The following is a 21727-nucleotide window of genomic DNA, read 5'->3' on the forward strand; positions in this document are numbered from 1 at the left end:
CAACTGTCTCGTTGTTCCCTGTTCTCATACCAACTGCATTGTGTAGTCAAGTTTCAGTCTCTTTTGTACTGGCGCACTGGAATTTTCCAGTCAAGTTTCAGGTCTGCAGGGCCAGGCTAGGCTGCCTCACTGTCGGCTGCAGGCTAGAACAAGAACAGGTTGGTGCTCAGAGCTTGCTGGAGTGAGAAATATAAGACAGCGCCATTGAAGTGACGAGCAAGAGCAACAGTTCCCTGTCTCAGGGGAGCAGGGCTACAGGGATCCCGAGCTGTGGTGGACACGCTGTCTGTCCAGTGCAAGTATCTCGTGCGTGAGAGACCGTTCTTGAGCACGTGGAGGGTTGAAGTCTCCGCAGCCACAATGACAGCTCCCATTCCCATTGCGTATTATACCGCTGGGAAGTGATTCCTAGACTGAGGTAAGTGCAGCTTGACTGAACTGGTGCCTGGCCCCGGCAGGCCACCACCAACAAATCTCCAACCTGTTAGTGATTTGAAGGATCCCAGTGCCAGAACCTCAGATGGAAGAGAGATATCCCTTTTGGAAAGTGTTCTTTTTAATTCATTCGAGGGATGAGGGCATCATTGGTTAAGCCTGCATTTATTGCCCATCCCTAATTGCCCAGAGGCAACCACGTTGCTATGGATCTAGAGTTGCATGTAGGCCAGACCAGGTGAAGATGCAGTTGCCTTCCCTAAAGGGAATTAGTGAACCAGGTGGGTTTTTTTTTTCATCAATTGGCATGGTCATCATTGGACCCAGAATTCCACTGAATTCAGATTCCACCGTCTGCCATGGCAGGATTTGAATCCTGGTCCCCAGAACGTTACCTGGGTCTCTAGATTAACAGTCTAGTGACAATACATATAGGCCATTGCCTCCCCTAACTACACTTGTGCTGCAAACCTTGCATCCTTTATTCCACTGCTCCCCCTCTTGACAAATTTCAGTATTTGTTGACCTTTACTGGTGCGTCGTGATGAGTGAGGGCCATCAAGAAATGGGGAGCAGGGGCATTGTCGGGAATTCCCTCTGGAATTTTCTCCTTGGTAATAGATTCAGAGAGAAGTTGAGTCAGGGGCAAAAATCTGGCAGATAGGGTATTGTGTAGAAAAACGTGAAGTTGTTCACTTTGATGGGAAAAATGTAAAAAAAGCAGATGGAAAATAGCCACCGAATTCTGAGCTGTCAAGAGATTTAGATGTTCCAGTATATGAGTCATGGAAAGTTAATACAGAGGTCCACAGCATACAGGGTTTTTGAGATGGAGTTGAGTAAAAGACATTGACGTGTTTGATCATCTATGATCGTATTAAATGGCAGAGTAAGCTCAATGGGCTGAATAGCCTATCTCAGTCCCTATATTTCAATGTACAGCACAGAACAAAGAGTGCTATCCTTCATTAGACCAGGAATTGATCAGAAGTAGCTGTGGTGTTCCTGACCTGTACTATTCTCTATGTTCTGAAAGTAAGATTGATCGATTGATTTATTGTTGTCACATGTACCGAGATACAGTGAAAAGTGTTGTTTTGCATGCTCTACAGGTAGATCGTACCACACAAGGTGCATCAGATAGCAGAACAGAGTGCAGAATACAATGTTACACCTGCAGAGAAGGTACGGGGTGGGGGATCAGAATTAACATTTGACAGGTCTGTTCAAAAGCTTGATAACAGCGGGGAAGAAGCTCTAATTGAATCTGCTCATACATGTATTCAAACTTTTATATCTTCTGCCAGATGGAAGATGGTGGAAGAGAGTATAACTGGGTGTGTGTGTGTGTGTGTGTGTGTGTGTGTTGATGGAGGTGGGGGGGAGGTGTGGGGGAAATGTGTGCTTTGATTATGTTGGTTGCTTTTCTGAGGCAATGAGAAGTGTTGATGGAGAGGCTGGTTTGTGTGATGGACTGGGTTGTGTTCATGACTCTCTGTAGTTTCTTGCCACTTTGGCAAGAGTAGTTGCCATACCACACTGTGATGCATCCAGATAGGATGCTTTCTATGGAGTATCTATAAAAATTGGCAAGAGTTCTTGTGGACAAGGATGTTATACTTCAGTTATACAGAGCATCAGTGAGACCACATCTCAAATGCAGTGTGCAGTTTTGTTCATAAGGTTTCATATAAATTTAATGAAGACCATTCACAACAGGTTTATTCGATTGGTCTCTGAATTGAATTGGATTGAATTGAATTTATTGTCACATGTACCGGGGCACAGTGAGAAGCTTTGTCTTGTGAGCAATACAGGCAGATCACAGAGTTAAGTAGCGTAGATAAGTAAATAATAGGTAAACAGCAGCAAAACCAAAAACACAGGTACAGGCAAATGTTAAGAGTTTGTGAGTCCATTCAGTATTCTAACATCAGTGGGGTAGAAACTGTTTCAAAACTGGTGTGTGTGTGTGTGTGTGTGTGTGTGTGTTCAGGCTTCTGTACCTTCTCCCTGATGGTAGAGGTTGTAGAAAAATATTGCCAGGGTGGGATGGATCTTTGAGAATGCTGGCGGCCTTTCCTTCACAGTGAGATGGATTCTATAGATGGGAGGTTGGCCTTTGTGATTGTCTGGGCTGAGTTCACCACTCTCTATAACCATCTCCGATCTTGCATGGTACAGTTGCCATACCAGGTCGTGATACATCCACACTGAATGCCCTCGATGGCGCACCTATAAAAGTTGGTAAGGGTATTCACCATTATTCTTCTGGAATGAATGGGTTGTCTCATGAGGAAAGGTTGGACAGACTGGACTTGTCTCCGTTGGAGTGTAGAAAAGTGAGAGATGATGTGATTGATATCAATAAGATCCTGAAGAATCTTGACAAGGTGGATTTGGAGGGAGTGTTTCCTCTTGGGGGTCCGTCCAGAACATTTTTATTATAAAATTAAGCCCTTTCAGGATAGCGATGAAGGGAATTTTTTTTTCTCTGAGGCTTGTATAACTTTGGAACTCTCTGCCTCAGAAGGGAGTGAAGGAATATTCTTAATGCTGATGTGTACAGATCCTTATCTAGTGGAATGATCAAGGGGTACCTGAGCTAAGGCTGGCACTGACCAGAGAGCAGAACCAGAGCCCCAAAGGCAGGCAGAGAGTGCTATGTCACTGCATTATAAACTCCTTCCCTCCTCTGTCTTTTCAGTTTGTCATTTTCTCAAAAGATCGCAATGTCACCTTGCTCTTCAAACATACGGAGGAGTCTATAGAAGATTTTTTTAAAAATATGTATTCATGGATATTTAAGCAACATGATCTGGATAATATCCAGGCTTGGGCTGAGTAGTGGCAAGTCACATATGTGTCACACAAATGTCAGGCTATGATCATCTCCAATAAGAGACACTCTAACCACCGCCCCTTGACATTCTCTGGCATTACCATCATCGAATCCCCTACTGTCAACATCCTAGGTGTTATCATTGATCAGAAACTCAGCTGAACTCACCACGTAAATACAGTGGCTAGAAGAGCAGGTCAGAGGCTAGAAATACTGCAGTGAATAACTCACCCCTTGACTCCCCAAAGCCTATCCATCATTTACAAGGCACAAGTCAGGAGTGTGGTGGAATACTCTCTATTTGCCTGGATGGGTGCAACTTTAACAACACTCAATAAGCTTGACACCATCCAGGACAAAGCAGCCAGATTGATTGTCACCAAATCCACAAGCATCCACTTCCTTGATCATTGATGCTCAGTAGCAGCAGTGTGTACTCTCTAGAACATGCACTGCTGAAATTCACCTAACATCCTCAGATAGCACCTTCCAAACCCCAGACTACTTCCACCTACAAGGACGGGAGCAGCAGGTATATGGGAACACCACCACCTGCAAGTTCCCCTCCAAATCCCTCACCATCCTGACTTAGAAACATATCGCTGTTCCTTCACTGTCGCTGGGTCAAAATCCTGGAATTCTCTCCCTGAGGGCATTGTGGATCAACCCATAGCACAGGGACTAGGTCACTGGCCCACCAATGACACCCACATCCCAGAAATGAATATAAAAAGATATCCTAGTTGCCCTTGAGAAGGTGATCCTGAGCTGCCTTTTTGAACTGCTGCAGTCCACATGCTGTAGTAGACCAACATCCGAAACTGCCTCTGATTTCCCACCTCTGATTCAGAACTTTGAGAGTACAAATCCCACTCCAAGGACCTGCGCACGGGTCAATCAATGTTTGCATTCCCAATGCCAGTTCTGAGGGAGTGCTGCAGAGACAGAGCTGTCTTCTTTCCCATGAAGTGTGGCCCTGTCTGGCATCACACAGAGGGATGCGAAATATGGCAAGGCACTGTTTCAGAGAGGAGCAGGGAACATCCTTGGGGCCTTGCAACTAGTACGATTCCCTCAATCAACATTACAAAACCAGAGCAGGCAGTGGCTCAGTGGTTAGCACTGCTGCCTCACAGCACCAAGAGCACAGGTTTGATTCCAGCCTCAGGTGACTAACTGTGTGCAGTTTGCACATTCTCCCCCGACCTGCGTGGGTTTCCTAACATGTGCAGGCCAGGTGCATTGGCCACGCTAAATTGCCCAGAATGTTAGGCGCATTACTCAGAGGGAAAGGGGTCTGGCTGACTTACTCTTCGGAGGGTTGGTGTGGACTAGTTGGGTCAAAGGGCCTGTTTCCACACTGTAGGGAAGCAAGATAAGGCAATCTGACTCTTCAGAATGTGTGGCTTTTTTTTTCCAATGTATCTGCACAAGTTTGCTGCTGTCACTGAAACAGATTCTCACATTGCTGTGCACGGGAGTTTGTTGCGTGGGAGTGAGCTGTGACAGTGTTGCAAGGAGCATCAGAGGGGGGAATAGCTGGATCAGTATTTGTCCCTCAGTCAACAATGTGAAAGTAGCTTCTGTGGTCGATGTCTCAGTGCTATTTAGGGGAACTTTCTGTGCACAAATTGGTTTCCAGGTTTCATACATTACAACAGAGACTACACGTCCGAACTATTTCATTGGCTGTGAAGCTTTGTACACGTAATCATGAAAGGCGCTATATAAATACAAGTCTTTGTTTCATCTGACAGTGTGTGACAAACATGAAATCTGCTTCCCGAGACTGAATTGGAAATAAATCTTACCCCGGTTACCGTAACTGAAAGGTGAAGGTACTGTTTGGTAAAAGTTAGGGGTCTCAGACGTTTCTGGGGTCCTGGTGAAATGCAGCTACATAGAGCCTTACATTTAGCTAGGCTTGGTTCTTCAGAGCTGGGCTCCTCCAATCAATCAGAGCATTTGTTTGCAGAGCAAGTACAGTGCCATCAATAACTCAGGCTGACTGGTTCAATACTCACCATGGTTAGGCTGCCAAGTCATGATAAAAGCGAAGATTTTTGTTTTGTTCGGTTATTTATTGAGCTCTTTAACGCTGACCACAAATCCTTCCACGTTATTGTACAGCAACTGTTTAGACAGGATAAAATTTACAGCACGCTCGGGTTCAAAGTTGGCCCGCAGGGATAAGGCAGTCTTATCTCTGGAAGTCTTTGGATTGTGGCCCTGATGTGAATCAAGTATCTCTGACTTCACCTGAGCTGCTGAAATGTGATTTCGTTAACATGCTTATTCCTCCAGCCATCCCTTAGCGCCTGTGATTGGAATCAGAGGAGGCCATTCTGCATATTCCGAAGATAGAACACAAGAACGAGGAGCAGAAATAGGCTATTCAGCCCCTCAAACCTGATCCGCCATTTAATACAATCATGACTGATCTCATCTCGGCCTCAACTCCACTTTCCTGCCCACTCTCCATAACCTTTTAACTCATTATTAATTCAAAATCTATCTACCTCCTCCCGAATTGTGTTCAGTGTCCCAGTCTCCTTTGCAATCTGAGGCAGTGAATTCCAGACTTTCAATCCTTTCTCCTCATCTCTGTTTTAAATTTGCCCACAATCCGAAGGTGTGCAGGTCAGGTGGACAGGCTGTGCGAAATTGCTCAGAGTGTACAGGAATGTGCAGGCTGGGTGGTTTAGCCAAATGGAATGCAGGGTACAAGGATAGGGTATGGGTTGGATCTGGGTGGGATGCTCTTCAGAGGGACGGTGTGGTCTCGATGGGCCAAGTGGTCTGGTTCCATACTTTACGGACTCTACGATTCTACTTCATCCTAAAACAATTACCTCACATTCTAGATTGCCTTATAAAGGGAAACATCCTTTCTAAATTTACTTTGTTAATCTCCTTTAGCATCTGATATACCTAAATTAAATCAGCCCTCAGTCGGCTAAACTCTAGTGAGTATCAGCCTAAACTGCTCTATCTCTTCTTATAAGACGACACTTTCATCTCTGGAATTAATCAAGTGAATCTTCTCTGAACTGCCTGCAATTCAATTACATCCTTCCTCAAGTAAGGGGAGAGGGGTGTGGGGGAGAAAGAACATGCCGGAAAGAAATCTGGTTATCAGAAAGAAAAATGACAATAAGCCAAAGGACAGCTGGCTAAATATTTAGCTCATGAGGTAGGTCTTCAGGAGCAACTTGAAGGGGAGTAGTGAGAGTGTCGAGGTTTAGGGAGCGAATTATAGCGACTAGGCCTCAGGAAACATGGCCGACAGTGGTGGAGGAATCAAAACTGAGCATGCTCAAGAGACTAGAGATTTTCTCGCAGTCAACATAAAGACAGTGGCCATTGGTACTCAATCCACATGCGGACATCTGTCTGTACTTCTTCATCAAAGCGTTTTGGTTAGAAATAAGAGTACCACTGGTCTGATGTGGGTGAGCTGGCAGAGTGTCCCTAGGGAAATCTAACCTCCACACGTGGACATCCCAACCTCTCGGAATAACTGCTGAATATGGAAGCTGCCTCCCCCAAACCTTTGTATTTCCTTCTCTACACTGTGGAGAGGAGGCAACGAAAGGGAGAACTCAGAGAGGTATATAGTATATCAAATAGCCTGAAGTGAGTTCAGTTCATTTACATTTCTTGATTAGGGACCTTGCTAAATGGGGAGATGTGGTCACTGTTTTTGATTCCAGTGATGTTTGATTCTGCTATTTTGTGCTCAGCAGATGTCAGGAGATAGCAGAATTCCAAATTTGTTTACAGTTCTGATGTAGACATGAAAGAGTTATTTGTAAATAACTGGGAGGGATAGCTTTTCCTGTCAGCAGTTAGATTTGGCAATAGCCAAATGAGAGCTTATTTCAGATAAACAGGAGACAATTCATCAAAGGAACAGCAAGCACTGGGCATCAGTCTGTATCTGAGCATGTACATCTGTGCATTTGTGTGTGTGAGTGTGTGTATTTGTGCATGTGTGTGTGTCTATGTATGTGTGTGTCAGCGTGTGTCTGTGTGTGTCTATGTATGTGTGTGTCAGTGTGTTTGTGTCTGTGTGGGTGTGAGTGTGTAAGTGTCTATGTATGTGTGTGTAAATGTGTGCGTGTCTCTGTGGGTGTGAGTGTGTGTGGGTGTCAGGATGTTTGTGTCTGTATTGGTGTGTGTGTGTGTGTCTGTGCATGGTGTGTCGGTGTGTGAGCCAGTGTATGTGTGCATGTGTGTGTGTGGGTGTGTGTGTACCTGTATCCTGTGGCAATGTCGAGTGCAGGCACCTGTTTATCTGTGTCTGTCACTCTGTGTGTGTCTAAGTGGGTGTGGTGCGTATGTGTGTGTACAGGGCTTGAGAGACTTGAACCCACTCAAAACTACTCCACATCCAACAGGGGCCCAAATGTGTGCGTGCACATATCTGAAGTACAATCATACCAGAGTCGAAAAGTTGACTCTGTTTCTCCCTCACCAGATACTGCCATACTCCCTGTGGTTTATTATTAAAGATCGCTGGCATCCGCAGAACAGAATCTGTTTGTATCTGTTGTGTCTGTCTCCCTCGTTGTATGTTTGTGCAATAAGTGGGTCAGCTCCCTGACTGACAGCATAGAGGGAGTGGTGCTGGAAAAGCTCAGCAGGTCAGGCAGCATCCAAGGAGCAGGAAAATCGACGTTTCGGGCATAAGCCTTTCATCATAAGCCCTGACTGACAGCGCAAAGGAGAGCACAATCATTGAGTCATAGAGTCATACAGCACAGAAACACACCGTTCAGTCCAACTCATCCATGGTGACCAGATTTTTCAAACTAAACCAGTCCCATTTGCCTGCGTTTGGCCCATATTCCTCTAAACCTTTCCTATTCATGTATCTATCGACATGTCTTTTAAACGTTGTAACTGTATCTGCATCTACCACCTCCTCTGGCAGTTGATTCCACACATGTACCACCCTCTGTGTGAAAAGATTACCCCTCAAGTCCCTTTTAAATCTTACTCCTTTCACCTTAATAATATGCCCTGTAGTTCTGAATTCCCCGAACCTGGGGAAAAGACCTTTGATCTGATATAAAACATGGTGCATGAATGGAACAGCTGACTCCCCCCCTCCCTTACTCCCCCTGTGTACTAGCAACTGATAAAACAAGGAATCCTGAGTCACTGCTGAGTCAAGGCGAGAGACAGCTGGGGAAGTGTGACCCCCCCCCCCCCCGTCTCTGTGCCCCCAGCACCCACCCCTCAATGGACTCCTCCTTGCAAGAGGTTTCACAGGTGGTAAAGGTTATTTCTGTTGTGCAAATGGGAGATGAGAGAGCTACCCCCAATCTCATTGCTGGTGAGACAGCTCCTCTGTTGCTGAAACAGTTCCAGACTTGACTACTCTGAATGTTATCGTTGTGACTGAACAAATGTGTCGATAATCAAACTCCAGCATGGGTGTAAATTTGTTGTTCAACCCAGAAAGATGTCCAAATAAATCCATCTCCCCCAGTTTCTTTCACACAGTCCATTAATACAGGTATGTGTTTCTGCCACAGCATTCCACCTCACTCCTGGTTACTTCTCCACATCATCCACCCTCCGTCACTCCTGTTCAGGCTCATGCTGAGTTCTATTCTCCCCCTTCAGCCCCATGTTCACGGATCTGCATTGGCTTCCAATGAATCGACAATCTGTTATTAAACTTCGATTTCAAATCCTAACAAGTTCTTCCCCTGCCCTATCTTCATCGAATGCTCAACTCAATCAGGAGAAAGTCCTCACCCTTAACAACTTCCCCTTCTAATCTCCCCACGTCCTCCAAACCAAAGGGGTAGCCATGGGCACCCCCATGGGACCCAGCTATGCCTGCCTCTTTGTCAGGTAGGTGGAACAGTCCATCTTCCACAGCTACCCAGGCACCACCCCTCACCTGTTCCTCCGCTACATCGGTGACTGCATCAGTGCCACCTCGTGTTCCCACGAGGAGGTTGAACAGTACATCAACTTCACCAACACCTTTCACCCTGACCTCAAGTTCACCCGGACAATTTCGGCACCCTCCCTCCCTTTCCTGGACCTCTCCATCACCATCTCTGGCGACTGACTAACCACAGATAAATACTACAAGCCCACCAACTCTCACAGCTACCTAGACTACACCTCCTCCCACCCTACCTCCTGTAAAAATGCCATCCCTTTCTCCCAATTCCTCCACCTCCATCGCATCTGTTCTCAGGATGACCAATTCCACTTCAGAGTCCCAAGTGGCCTCCTTCTTCCAAGACTGCAATTTCCCTTCCCACGCAGTCAATGATGCCCTCCAGCACATATCCTCCACTTTCCACACCACCACCCTCAAACCCCACCCTTCCCAATGCATCAAGGACAGATGATCCCCTGGTCCTGACCTGCCACTCCACCAACCTCCACATACATCACATCATCCTCCGCCACTTCCACCACCTATAAACGGACCGCATCACCAGGGATACATTTCCCTACCCACTCCTATCAGTGTTCCAGAGAGACCATTCCCACTAGGGACAATTTAGCATGGCCAATCCACCTGACCTGCACATCTTTGGACTGTGGGAGGAAACCGGAGCACCCGGAGGAAACCCATGCAGACATAGGGAAGAATGTGCAAACTCCACACAGACAGTCACTCAAGGGTAGAATCAAACTTCAATCCCTGGCGCTGTGAGGCAGCAGTGCTAACCACTGAGCCACCATGGTGCCCAGCGGTTGTTGTAGGTACAACATTAAGACGGAGTGACTGAGGTTTTGCGTCTCCCATGAACTGACTGTGTAGATGGTGGTGTCAGGCTTATTACAGGGAAACCAGGGTGACACCTTAGTGCTAAAAGCATTAGAAAACAGCCAATCCTCTAGAATCATTCTGAAGACTTCAAGATACAAAAATTGAACTCAGTGACTCCAGTGCAGCAAGCAAACATGAGGGCAAATGGCACAATGGCTTTGATTGGAGGACGATTTGAGTACAGGAGTTAGGAAGTCTTTCTGTAGCCTTAGTGAGACTGTACCTCTCATATTGTATACAGTTTTGGTCCCTTTAATTAAGGGAGGATATACTTGCCATACAATAACTGCGCTGATCCATGGCATGGCAGTATTGGCCTACGTACGAAACTGGGTCTTTACTCTTTAGGGTTTAAAGGAATAGCAGGTGATCATGTTGAAGCATCCAGAGTCCTTGTGGGGCTCAATAGGGGATATTCAGGAAGGAAGACTTCCTCTGATTGGAAAACCAGTGGGCACAATTTCAGAATAAGGGGCAAGCCGTTTAACACTGAGATGAGGAGGAAATTCCTCACTTACAAGCTGGGGACTCTGTGCAATTCTCCACCTCAGAGGATTGTGGAAGTTCAACATATTTACGACAGAGATCAATAGATTTCCAGATATCAAGGTTATCAAGGGATATAGGGATAGAGTAGGGAATTGGCAAGGGTGTAGATGATCAGCCATAATCTCTTTGAAGGCAGATGAGGCTTGAAGGGCCAAATGACCTGCTCCTAACATCTCCATGACACATTTTTCCTCCTCGTACTTTTAATCAATCTGTTAAGATGTGTTATGACATACCTCTGGAGTGAGTAAGACTTGAACTCTGGCTTCCAGCCCAGAGGTAAGAACATTACCATACATCACAGGGTAGGCATATCCACAGGTCCCTAAAGGTAGCAGGGTGGATTGGTAGCTGGTTGACAAGGCATATGGAATTCCTGCCTTCTTACAGATGCATTGATACAATGGACAGTTGGAGCCTTCCTCCCTGGGTAGAAATATCGATTACTCGGGGGCATAGGTTTAAGTGAAAAGGGGGAAAGTTGAAAGGAGATGTGAGAGGCAAGTGGGTGGTAAGGGACTGGAATGAGCTGCCAGAGGTGGTGGTGGAGGGGGATACACCTAGCAATTTTTAAGAGGCATCTTGACAGATACATGAAAAGGCAGGGAATAGAGGGATATGGACCATGTAGAGGGAAAAGGTTTTTGTTTTGGAAAAGTGTCGTGTGTTGGCAGGCCATAGGGCCTGTTCCTGTTAAAGTGTCACAGAGTCATAGAGATGTACAGCATAGAAACGACCCAACAGTCCAACTCGTCCATGCCGACCAGATCTCCTAAATTAATCTAATCCCACCTGCCAGACCCGGCCCATATCCCTCCAAACCCTTCCTATTCATATACCCATCCAGATGCCTTTTAAATGTTGTAACTGTACCAGCCTCCACTACTTCCTCTGGCAGCTCATTCCATACATGCACCACCTTCTGCATGAAAACATTGCCCCTTAGATCCCTTTTAAGTCTTTCCCCTCTAACTTTAAACCTATGCCTTCTAGTTCTGGACTCCCTGGCCCCAGGAAAAGATCGCGGCTGTTCACCATATCCATGTTCTGTGTATTCAATCAGTCTGATTTAATGGCACATCTCTGCAGCAATTGGGCCTTGAACCTGGGCCTCCTGGTTCAGACGTCAGGACACTACCACACAACTGATCGACTTTCCCACCACCCTACATCGCCTGGGATAGCCAACTAGAAGTTGACGTGCAAAGCCAATTACTGACAATCTAGAGTGAGGGGGAGGAAGGGAGAGTGGGAAGGGGCTAAATGAAATGAAATTGGAGAGGGGGGCATCCTCCAGTATCTTCCTTTGGTTTTCGTATTTCTCCAGCATTTTCTTTTTTTTTTGGCCTGGTAAAGATCTTTATTGCACAGGTTTTAAAATGTCCTCCAACGTTTTGAGCAGAGGATAATTGGATAAAGGTGACCGTTGATATATAACTGATTAAGGGTTTAAGTGCATCCTGTCCAGTTTCCTATCCAGACTCTCAGTGGTTAACTGTAGGATGTCACAAGCCGCCTGGAATGATTCCCAATACACAATGAGAGCCGGACAAGCTGTTGTGATGATGGATGAGCTGATAGAGATGAGCAAATACCCAGATTCCAAACTTCAATTACCCAAATTGGGCCAATTTAGTCTAAATTGGGCCTAGTTTATCGTTTTGAGATTGTTTAAAGGAGCAGTGGTCCCCTGAATAAAAACCTTTCATTTTCCATTTGTTTTCCAATGTAGAAGTGTTAGTGTAAGGGAGAAAAATGAGATTTTTCTCCAATGGAGTGAGTTTCAGTGTTCAAACTTAGGACTGTCTCTGATACAGGGATAAAGCAGGCACTGTTTTCAATGGCATAAAGATAATCATTAAAAGAATCAAATGGGTTTACATGGACATTTATATCCAAGTGTTCTGGAATGTGCAGAATCCATTGTAACTTCCAAAAAGGAATTATATGCATTTGAAAAAAAGAAAGATTTGCTTTCTTAGGGGCCTCACCCCTCCCTTTACCTGTCAGCTGTGCCTCAACATCCTTGTCTTGGAGGCTGGCAAGTTAGCTCCCACTCCTTGGGAGTATAGGAAGTTGAGAGGTGACCTAATAGAAGTTTATAACATAATGCGAGGTTATTGATAGAGTTAATGGTAGCTGTCTTTTCCCTAAGATGGGGGATTTCAAGATTAGGGGCTACATTTTTTTTCAAGGTGAGAGGAGAGAGATTTTAAAAAGATATAAGAGGCAATTTTTTTTTCCGCAGAGGGTGGCTCACATGGAGAATGAACTTCCTAAGGAAGTGGTGGACTCGGGTACAATTACAACATTTAAAAGACATTAGGATAGATAAATGAGATTCCCTACAGTATGGAAACAGACCCTTTGGCCCAACCAGTCCACACCTCGACCCATTTTCCTCTGACTTATACACCTAACACTATGGGCAATTTAGCATGGCCAATTCACCTGACCTACACATCTTTGGACTGTGGGAGGAACCCCACACAGACACAGGGAGAATGTACAAACTCCACAGAGACAGTTGCCTGAGGCTGAAATTGAACTTGGGACGCTGGCACTGTAAGGCAGCAGGGTAAAAACAATGACTGTAGATGCTGGACACCAGATTCTGGATTAGTGGTGCTGGAAGAGCACAGCAGTTCAGGCAGCATCCAAGGAGCTTCGAAATCGACGTTTTGGGCAAAAGCCACCATACTATCCTAGAAAGGTCTGGAGGGATATGGGCCAGGAGCAGGGATGTGGGACTAGATTAGTTTGGGATTACGTTTGGCATGGACTGATTGGAATGAAAGGTCTGTTTCTGTGCTGTATGACACTATGACTCTATATACCATACCTGAAGCCATGTGGACGCTCCGAGTGGACTGCCAAGGAAGTGCAGCATTGTTGGAGGTGCTGAGTTTCTGGTGAGATGTTGAATCGAGGACATATCAACCCTCTTTCAGTAGATCCCATGGGACATGGTTGAAGAGGAGCAGGAGAATTCTCTCTGGTCTCCTGGACAACATTTAAATGTTAATCATTGTAATTACAATGGTTGATCTGGTTATTGTCACGTGGCTGTAAAACATAGGAAATGAAGTAGGCCTTTGAATACTGCCATTCAACTTGACTTTCCCCATAGCCCTTTATTCCCTGACAGATTAAAAATCTGTCTCAGCTCCGAAGACACTGAATGACCCAGCCTCGATGGCCATTTGTGCTAAAGAATTCCAAAGGTTCACAACCTTTCAGAGAAGAAATTCCTCCTCATCTCTGTCTTAAATGGGTCACGTCTCACTCTGGGATGATGCCCCATGCTTTCACAAGGGGAAACAACATTTCCTCACCTACTGAAGGTTGTGACTGCACAGGAGGTGCACAAAGTAAGATCAACATTAGATCTGAAATTTGAGAGGTCTATTGCACATTCTGATAACAGCTGGGAAGAAGCTGTTCCTGAACCTGTTGGTGTATGTATGTGTGTGTGTATGTGTGTTCAAGCTTCTGTATCTTCTGCCTGATGGAAGAGGTTGTAGGAGAGCAGTACCGGGGTTGGAGGGGGTCTTTGATGATGATGTCAGCCTTTCCGAGAAGTGTAAATGGAGTCAGTGGACAGGAACTGGGTAGTATGGTGGCTTAGTGGTTAGCACTGCTGCCTCACACTACTAAGGTTCCCAGCTTCAATTCCAGCCTTGGGTGACTATGTGTGTGGATTTTAAAAGTGTTCCTGATGAAGGACTTTTGCCCGAAATGTCAATTCTCCTCCTCCTCGGATGCTGCCTGACCTGCTGTGCTTTTCCAGCACCACTCTGATCTAAACTCTGGTTTCCAGCATCTGCAGTCCTTACTTCTGCCTCTGTTGGCTTCCATGATAGTCTGGCCTGTGCACATTACCTTCCGTAGTGTCTGGGCAGAGCAGTTGCCATACCAGGCCGTTCTGCATCCGGACGGAATGCTTTCTAGCACGTACCTGCAGCAGTCAAATAAACCTGTTTGACTTTAATCTGGCATCGTGTGACTTCTGACTTTGTCCACCCCAGTCCAACACTGGCACATGCATATCTTGATTACGAAGGGGATGAAAGATTGTCAGAAATATACAGGAATGCAGAGTTGAAGTGAAAACCAGATCAGATCTTATTGAATGGTAGGTCAGGCTGGAAGGGCCGAATAGATTAGATTACTTACAGCGTGGAAACAGGCCCTTCAGCCCAACAAGTCCACACCACCCCGCCGAAGCGCAACCCACCCATACCCCTACATCTACCCCTTACCTAACACTAGGGGCAATTTAGCATGGCCAATTCACCTGACCCTGCACATCTTTGGACTGTGGGAGGAAACCAGAGCACCCGGAGGAAACCCACGCAGACACGGGGAGAATGTGCAAACTCCACACAGTCAGTCACCTGAGGCAGGAATTGAACCCGGGTCTCTGCCGCTGTGAGGCAGCAGTGCTAACCACTGTGCCACCGTGCCGCCCACTAAGACTTGTATTCCTTGCTGGCAGTGCTTGTGTTTGTAACATATATAGATACCAAAAGCTGTGACAAAAGTTCATTGAATCTTTCAACATTACCTTGGTCAAATCTAGTTCTTCGGTTACTGGAGCTAACACAAGTACTGCCCCCTCAGATGGGGGGCAAATACCCTGCTGGAGATTATACTTTTTTTTAAAAAATCACAGGTCAACTCTGAGGGTGGACCAGAAAAGGTGGCAACCCTTAACGTGTTCTCTCAGAGAAGCCGCTGCTTAAACTGTGACAGAACCTCAGAGACATGGGATACTTGCAAAGCCCTATCACTCAATCGTTTCGCCAATATTATTTTTAGATTAACGCAATCCCCTCCTTCCCCACCATTGACTCGGTACACAAGGACAGCTGGTCTGCAGCCAGAAAATGTAAAGCCAGTCTTCCCTCCCTCCCTCCCTCCCTCTCTCTCTGAGAGCTCTGTTCTTTGAGCCAAGTCATACGTCTCTGGGGCTTTTCGGTGCATTCTGCATCAAACAAAACATCTCCAACTTCGAGGGGGGGCTTGTATTTTAGAACAGGAGACAGAAAGCCACCGTGTCTCTGATCCAGCCTGGGATTCGTGTGCTCGGGGTGAACAAGCCGATGCAGGGAGTAAGTCTAACTGCACGTTTTGCTGGGATTCAAGGCTCCAGCTGAGGGTAAGTGAATGCATTAACTCATAGAAGCAACCAGAGCTGGGTTTGTTTCAGTTGTTTAACTGTATTGGGGGGGGGGGCGGGGGGGACCATTCCTGTTGCAGCTCGTTCATGGCTTGATTAGATTTCGCACCGGCTCCCTTCAGCAGGAGGAATCCAGTGGATCTCAGCGATCACTTGCTCAAATGGTGACGAGATTAAACGTGCGCTGCGGGGGTGGAGAGGAAGACGCTGCGCCTGTCTTTCGCAAACAGCGGGAGGGCTAGTATCCACGTGGTGGGCAGAGTGGCCGGATCCTGGCTCTGGGATCCAGTCCTGAGAGTTTAGTCGGGAGCCGAATGAATTCCCCACCTCCCAGGTTGGAGGAGGTCAGTTCGTTTTATTCCCGGGGGGACATGGGGAGCAATTACAGGGTTTCAGATGAAGGTTTGGGCTGGTGCATGAGGTATCTCACCTGAGAGTTGAATAGGTTCAAGTTCAGGCCCCCCTTAGGGGAACTGTTTCCACCCTTGGGAAGTAGTGGGTGGTGGGGGGGAAGTCAGACTGAAGTGGGCACCCTCCGCACAAATCCAATAATCCTCCTCCTGCCAGAACCCTACCCCCTCTCCTCCAGCCAATGGTCATCCCATTGATGTTTGTGGGAGTTCTCTGTGCAGACACCATCCACCACGTTTCCCACAACAGGACACTTCCACAAATTCCGTCAGGATGACCTGAGATTGTGTGAGGTAGTGTCAGTCCGGGGAAAGCAGTAGGCCACGCTCCTGTTGGCACAGTGCCCTCCTCCTGCTCTGCGCTGTTCCAGTTTACAAAGGCACAGAATCATGAACTTGAACCTATTCAACTCTCAGGTGAGATACCTCATGCACCAGCCCAAATCTTTACCTGGAACCCTACAATTGCCCCCCCCCATGGCCCCCTCGGGTATAAAATGAACTGACCTCCTTAAACCTGGGAGTTCACAACGTGGAGAGTTCATTCGGTTCCCAATTAAATCCTCAGGGTGCAAGGGTTGGATCCCAGAGCCAGGACCTGGTCACTCCACCCACTAGGGAGGCACGGTGGCACAGCGGTTAGCATTGCTGCCTCACAGCACCAGGGGCACAGGTTCGATTCCAGCCTCAGGTGACTGTCTGTGTAGAGTTTGCACGTTCTTCCCGGGTGCTCCGGTTTCCTCCTACAGTCCAAAGATGTGCAGGTTAGGTGAATTACCCATAATGTTAGGTGCATCAGTCAGGGGAATGGGTCTGGGTGGGTTACTCTTCAGAGGGTCAGTGTGGACTTGTTGGGCCAAAGGGCCTGTTTCCATACTGTAAGAAATCTAATCTAAAATCTAAAAATCCAGCACTGAAACACACCCTTTGGTCCAACTCATCCATGCTGACCAGATATCTTCGAATCCCTACAGTGTACAAACAGGTCCTTTCGCCTAACAAGTCCACACTGACCCTCCAATGAGTAACCCACCCAGACCCATACCCCTACATTTACCCCTGTCTAATACGCCTAACCTACACATCCCCAAACACTATGGGCAATTCACCTAACCCATACATCTTTGGACTAGGGGAGGAAACTCACGCAGACACAGGGAGAATGTGCAAACTGCACACAGTCACCCGAGGCAGGAATCAAATCCACGTCATTGGTGCTGTGAGGCAGCAGTGCTAACCACTGAGCCACCGTGCATCCTATATTAATCTAGTCCCATGTGCCAGCATTTGGCCCTTATCCCTCTAAACCTTCCAATTCATACACCCATCCAGGTTTCTTTTTAATGTTGTAATTGTAACAGCCCTCACCACCTCCTCTGGCAGCTCCTTCCATTCAGGCACCACCCTCTGCATGAAAAGGTTGCCCCTTTTCAATCTTTCCCCTCTCAACTTAAAAATGTGCCCTCCAGTTTGGGGCTCACTTACCCCTTGTCTATGCACTTTATCCACGTCCCTCATGATTTTATAGACCTCTATAAGGTCACCCCTCAGCTGCTGATGCTCTAGGGAAAACAGCCCCAGCCTGTTCACCCTCTCCCTCTAGCTCAGATCCTCCAACCCTGGCAACATCCTTGTAAATCCTTTCGGAACTCTTTCACGTTTCTCAACACCTGTCCTGTCTTTACGTTTTTTCAAGGGCCCAGTTCAGTGTGAGGGTGGGTGAGAGAGCAATGGAGGGCTGTACTGTTACTCAATGGATGGCAATCAAACAGGTGGCCTTCCTGAGGGCAGTTAAGAACAGGGCAGTAAATGTTGATGCACCCAGTGTCGCCCACGTCCCTTGAGTGAATTAATTTTAAAAATGAGCCATGCTTCTGTGGAATGAAGTCAAAGATTGTCCGAAAGATGCAAAGACTTTTCTTTCTTCGATGATGCCCTGATTTCCGATTGCCAAGTGTCCTGTGAGATTCACAGTTGAATTCGGTGAACAGGGCGGTTTATCACGATCGAAATTACTCCGACTCCCTGACCGTTTTCACTCGAGCAGAAGTGGAATTTTAATAAGGCCTTTTAAAAATAATTCTGGAATGTTTTTAATGAGGTGAAGAAGAAAATATTATTTCCTCCGACTGGGGACCAGATGACGATGAAGTGGGGGAAAGGGAGATCACTTATTTAAATTAGTCACTGAGGAAAGGAATCAGAGAAGTTAGACAAAGGCTTGTTGGGGTATGGAATACTTTACCACAGGGAGGAATTAAGGTGAATGCCAAAGCATCTTTTTTAAATGAAAGCAAGAATGGATGAAGGTTTAACCCAGAACTGTGGTGGGAGAGAGCAAGACAGGGAGAGGGAGAGTGGGAGAGAAAGAGAGGGAGAAAAACAAATTGGATTAGTTTAAGGATATATCCGACAGACGGTTGTCATGGACACAGTCAGCTGAATGACTTCTGTACACATTGGAAACTAAGGGATGTCGATAGGGAGGACAGGAAGGAACTTTTCCCCCTGGTAGGGGGATCGATGACCTGAAACATTAAGGTACGGGGCGGGAGGTTTAGATTTAGATTTAAATTTTATTGTCATGTGTACTCAAATACAGGAGTCCAGCGTGTAATGTCGTCACATGCAGCATCATATTAGGTACAAAGAAACCTAGATAGAAAACACTGAGGTACAGAGCAGGCAAAGAAACAAAGTTTAAAAAGTTAAGCATTACCGTCGCAGAGTAAGTATTGAGAAAATTATTTCACCCGGAGTGTGTGAGAATCTGGAACTCACTGTGTCCCTAAGAGTGACACAGACAGAAACCCTCATCACATTTCAGAAGTATTTAGATGTGTCCTTGTTATGCCGAAGCACACATGGCTATAGGTCGGCTGCTGGAAAACGGAATCAGAATAGGGAAGTGGTTTTCGACCAGTGCAGACTCAGTGGGTATTTTTTTTATTTTAATTCACTCATGAGCATCACTGGCTGGGCCATCATTTATTGCCCATCGCTAGCTGCCCTTGAGTAGGTGGGTGTGAGCTGCCTTCTTGAACAGCTGCAGTCCATCTGCTGTGAGTTAACTCACAATGCACATTCACTCTGTGTCTGTGTGGGTTTCCTCCAGGTGATCCGGTCTTTGCCCATAGTCCAAAGAAGTGCAGGTTGGTTGAATAGGCCATGCTAAATTGCCCACAGTGTTCAGGGATGTGTAGGTTAGGTGCATTAGTCAGGGGTAAATGTAGAATAATATCGCAGAGGAATGGGTCTGGGTGGGATACTCTTCAGAGGGTAGGTGTGAACTTGTTGGGCCAAATGGCCTGTTTCCAGACTCTAGGGGTTCTGTGATTCTATGAATGCCCTTTGGGAGGGATTTCCAGGACTTTGACCCAGCGACAGTGAATGAATGGCAATTTATTTCCAAGTCAGGATGGTGAGTGGCTTGGAGGCGAACTGGCAGGTGGTAGTGTTCCCATGTATCTGTTTGTGCATGTGGTGCCAATCAAGCGGGCTGCTCTGTGCGGGATGGTGTCAAACATCTTGAATGTTGTAGGGGCTGGACCCATCCAGATAAGTAGAGACTATCCTATCACACTCCGACTTGTGCCTTGTAAATGGTGGACAGTCTTTGGGGAGTCAGAAGGTGAGTTACACATTGCAGTATTCCCCACCTGACCTGCTCTTGTAGCTGCTATGTTTGTGTGATGAATCCAGTGGAGTTTCTGGTTAATGATAGCCTCCAGAATGTTGACAGTGGGAGATTCAGTGAGGCTAACACTGAAGTCAAATGGCAGTGGATAGATTGTCTCTTGTTGGAGATGCTCATTGCTTGGCATTTATGTAGTGTGAATATTACTTGCCACATGTCAGCCCAAGCCTGGATAATGTCCTGATCTTGTTGCATTTGAAAATTGACTGTTTCAATGACGGAGGAGTCACGAATGGTGCTGAAAATTGTTCAATAATCACCTGATGAAGGGGCAGCGCTCTGAAAGCTTGTGATTTCTCATAAACCTGCTCGACCATAACCCAGTGTTGTGTGACTTCTGACTTATGGTGGAAGGAATGTCATTAATGAAGCAGCTGAAGGTGGTTGGGCCGAGGACACTACTCTGAGGAACTCCTGCCGAGATGTCCTGGAACTGAGATGACTGACCTTCAACAACCATGACCATCATACTCAGAAAGTTTGCCCCCCACCTCCCCTCCACCGCCCCCCCCCCCCCCCCCCTCCCCCACCCCCACCCCCACCCCATACCTATTGATACTGTTTTATTTTCTTGGGCTCCTTGATTCCTCACTTGGTCAAATGTAGCCTTGATATCAAGGGCTGTCACTCTCTCTCCTCATCTGAAATGTGAGTACAGGTTGAGGGGTCATTTTTCTATGCTGTGCTGTATAGATGTGTTATTCTAAACTTTGGATTTCTATAATGCATTTTGTTCACCAGAGGGCAAGGTGGTGAAAACACGTGGATTTCCCAAATGGAGATGAACTAGCAATCGCTGTGAACAGTTTTAGATTTAGATTTTGTATTTAGATTTTAGTTACATGTGTACTCAAGTACAGAGTGCAGTGAAAAGTATCAAATGTCACCATACATGGCACCATCTTAGGTACAAAGGTATGTTGGCACAAAAGAGTTAGGTACAGAGTAATAAAAGAAACAAAGTTTTAAAAAGTTAAGCATTACAGACCTTCATAGGATAAGTAGGAAGTAAGTAAATAAGGTAATATTCACATTAAAGTCCTTCTTAATTTAAACTAGAAAAATAAAGGAATTGGGTAAAAGGTTCTACAGTCTTTGATGAGCACCCCCCCTTAGCTCGTTGTCCAGGAGATTTCAGCTGTCTGTTCTCAACACTGCCACTGAGGGGGAAACCTCCCTCACCGCTCACTCTTTCCCCATTGGGCAATGATGCAACTCGTTGCTGCTGAAGCTGCCCCCTCTCCCCGTCTCCTTCTGCCTGCAGAACATGCCCAGGCACACATTGTGAGAGACCGCTACAGGCTGCTAAGAGACTGCCACAGGGCACCGAGTCACCAGGCTGACAGACCACCACGCCAGGCTGACAGACCACCACGCCAGACCAAGAGACTGCCATGGGCTACTGAGAGACTGGGCCGAGACACCAGACCAAGAGATCGCCGTACTACGCTGAGAGACCGCCATGCCCAGGCTGAGAAACAGCCGTTGCTGAAAATGTGTTGCTGGAAAAGTGCAGCCGGTCAGGCAGCATCCAAGGACCAGGAGAATCGACGTTTCGGGCATCAGCCCTTCTTCAGGATGATGCTGCCTGACCTGCTGCGCTTTTCCAGCAACACATTTTCAGCTCTGATCTCCAGCATCTGCAGTCCTCACTTTCTCCTCTGAGAAACAGCCGTGCCAGGCCAAGAGATTGCCATGGGCCACTGAGAGACTGGGCCAAGGCACCAGGCCAGGCCGACAGACTGCCACGCCAGACTGAGAACTGCCACAGCAACCGGACCTGGCTGAGAGGACACCTCATCGG

General features: G+C 46.7%; 1 protein-coding gene across 3 annotated transcripts in view; it reads left to right on the forward strand.

Moving 5' to 3' along the window:
- The window catches only part of palld (palladin, cytoskeletal associated protein), a 453391-nt gene that overhangs the window by 123469 nt on the left and 308195 nt on the right, over window positions 1-21727 (forward strand). For 2 of the 3 annotated variants that reach the window (XM_072594413.1, XM_072594404.1), the window contains exon 1: window positions 15449-15795. The exons of the other annotated variant lie outside the window; for it this stretch is intronic. The gene's annotated coding sequence lies outside the window, so the exon portion shown is untranslated. Of the gene's footprint in view, window positions 1-15448; window positions 15796-21727 lie in introns of those variants that run through there. 3 annotated transcript variants of the gene reach the window in all.

Source organism: Chiloscyllium punctatum, chromosome 2, assembly GCF_047496795.1.
Source record: "Chiloscyllium punctatum isolate Juve2018m chromosome 2, sChiPun1.3, whole genome shotgun sequence".
NCBI classification, from domain to species: Eukaryota; Metazoa; Chordata; class Chondrichthyes; order Orectolobiformes; family Hemiscylliidae; genus Chiloscyllium; species Chiloscyllium punctatum.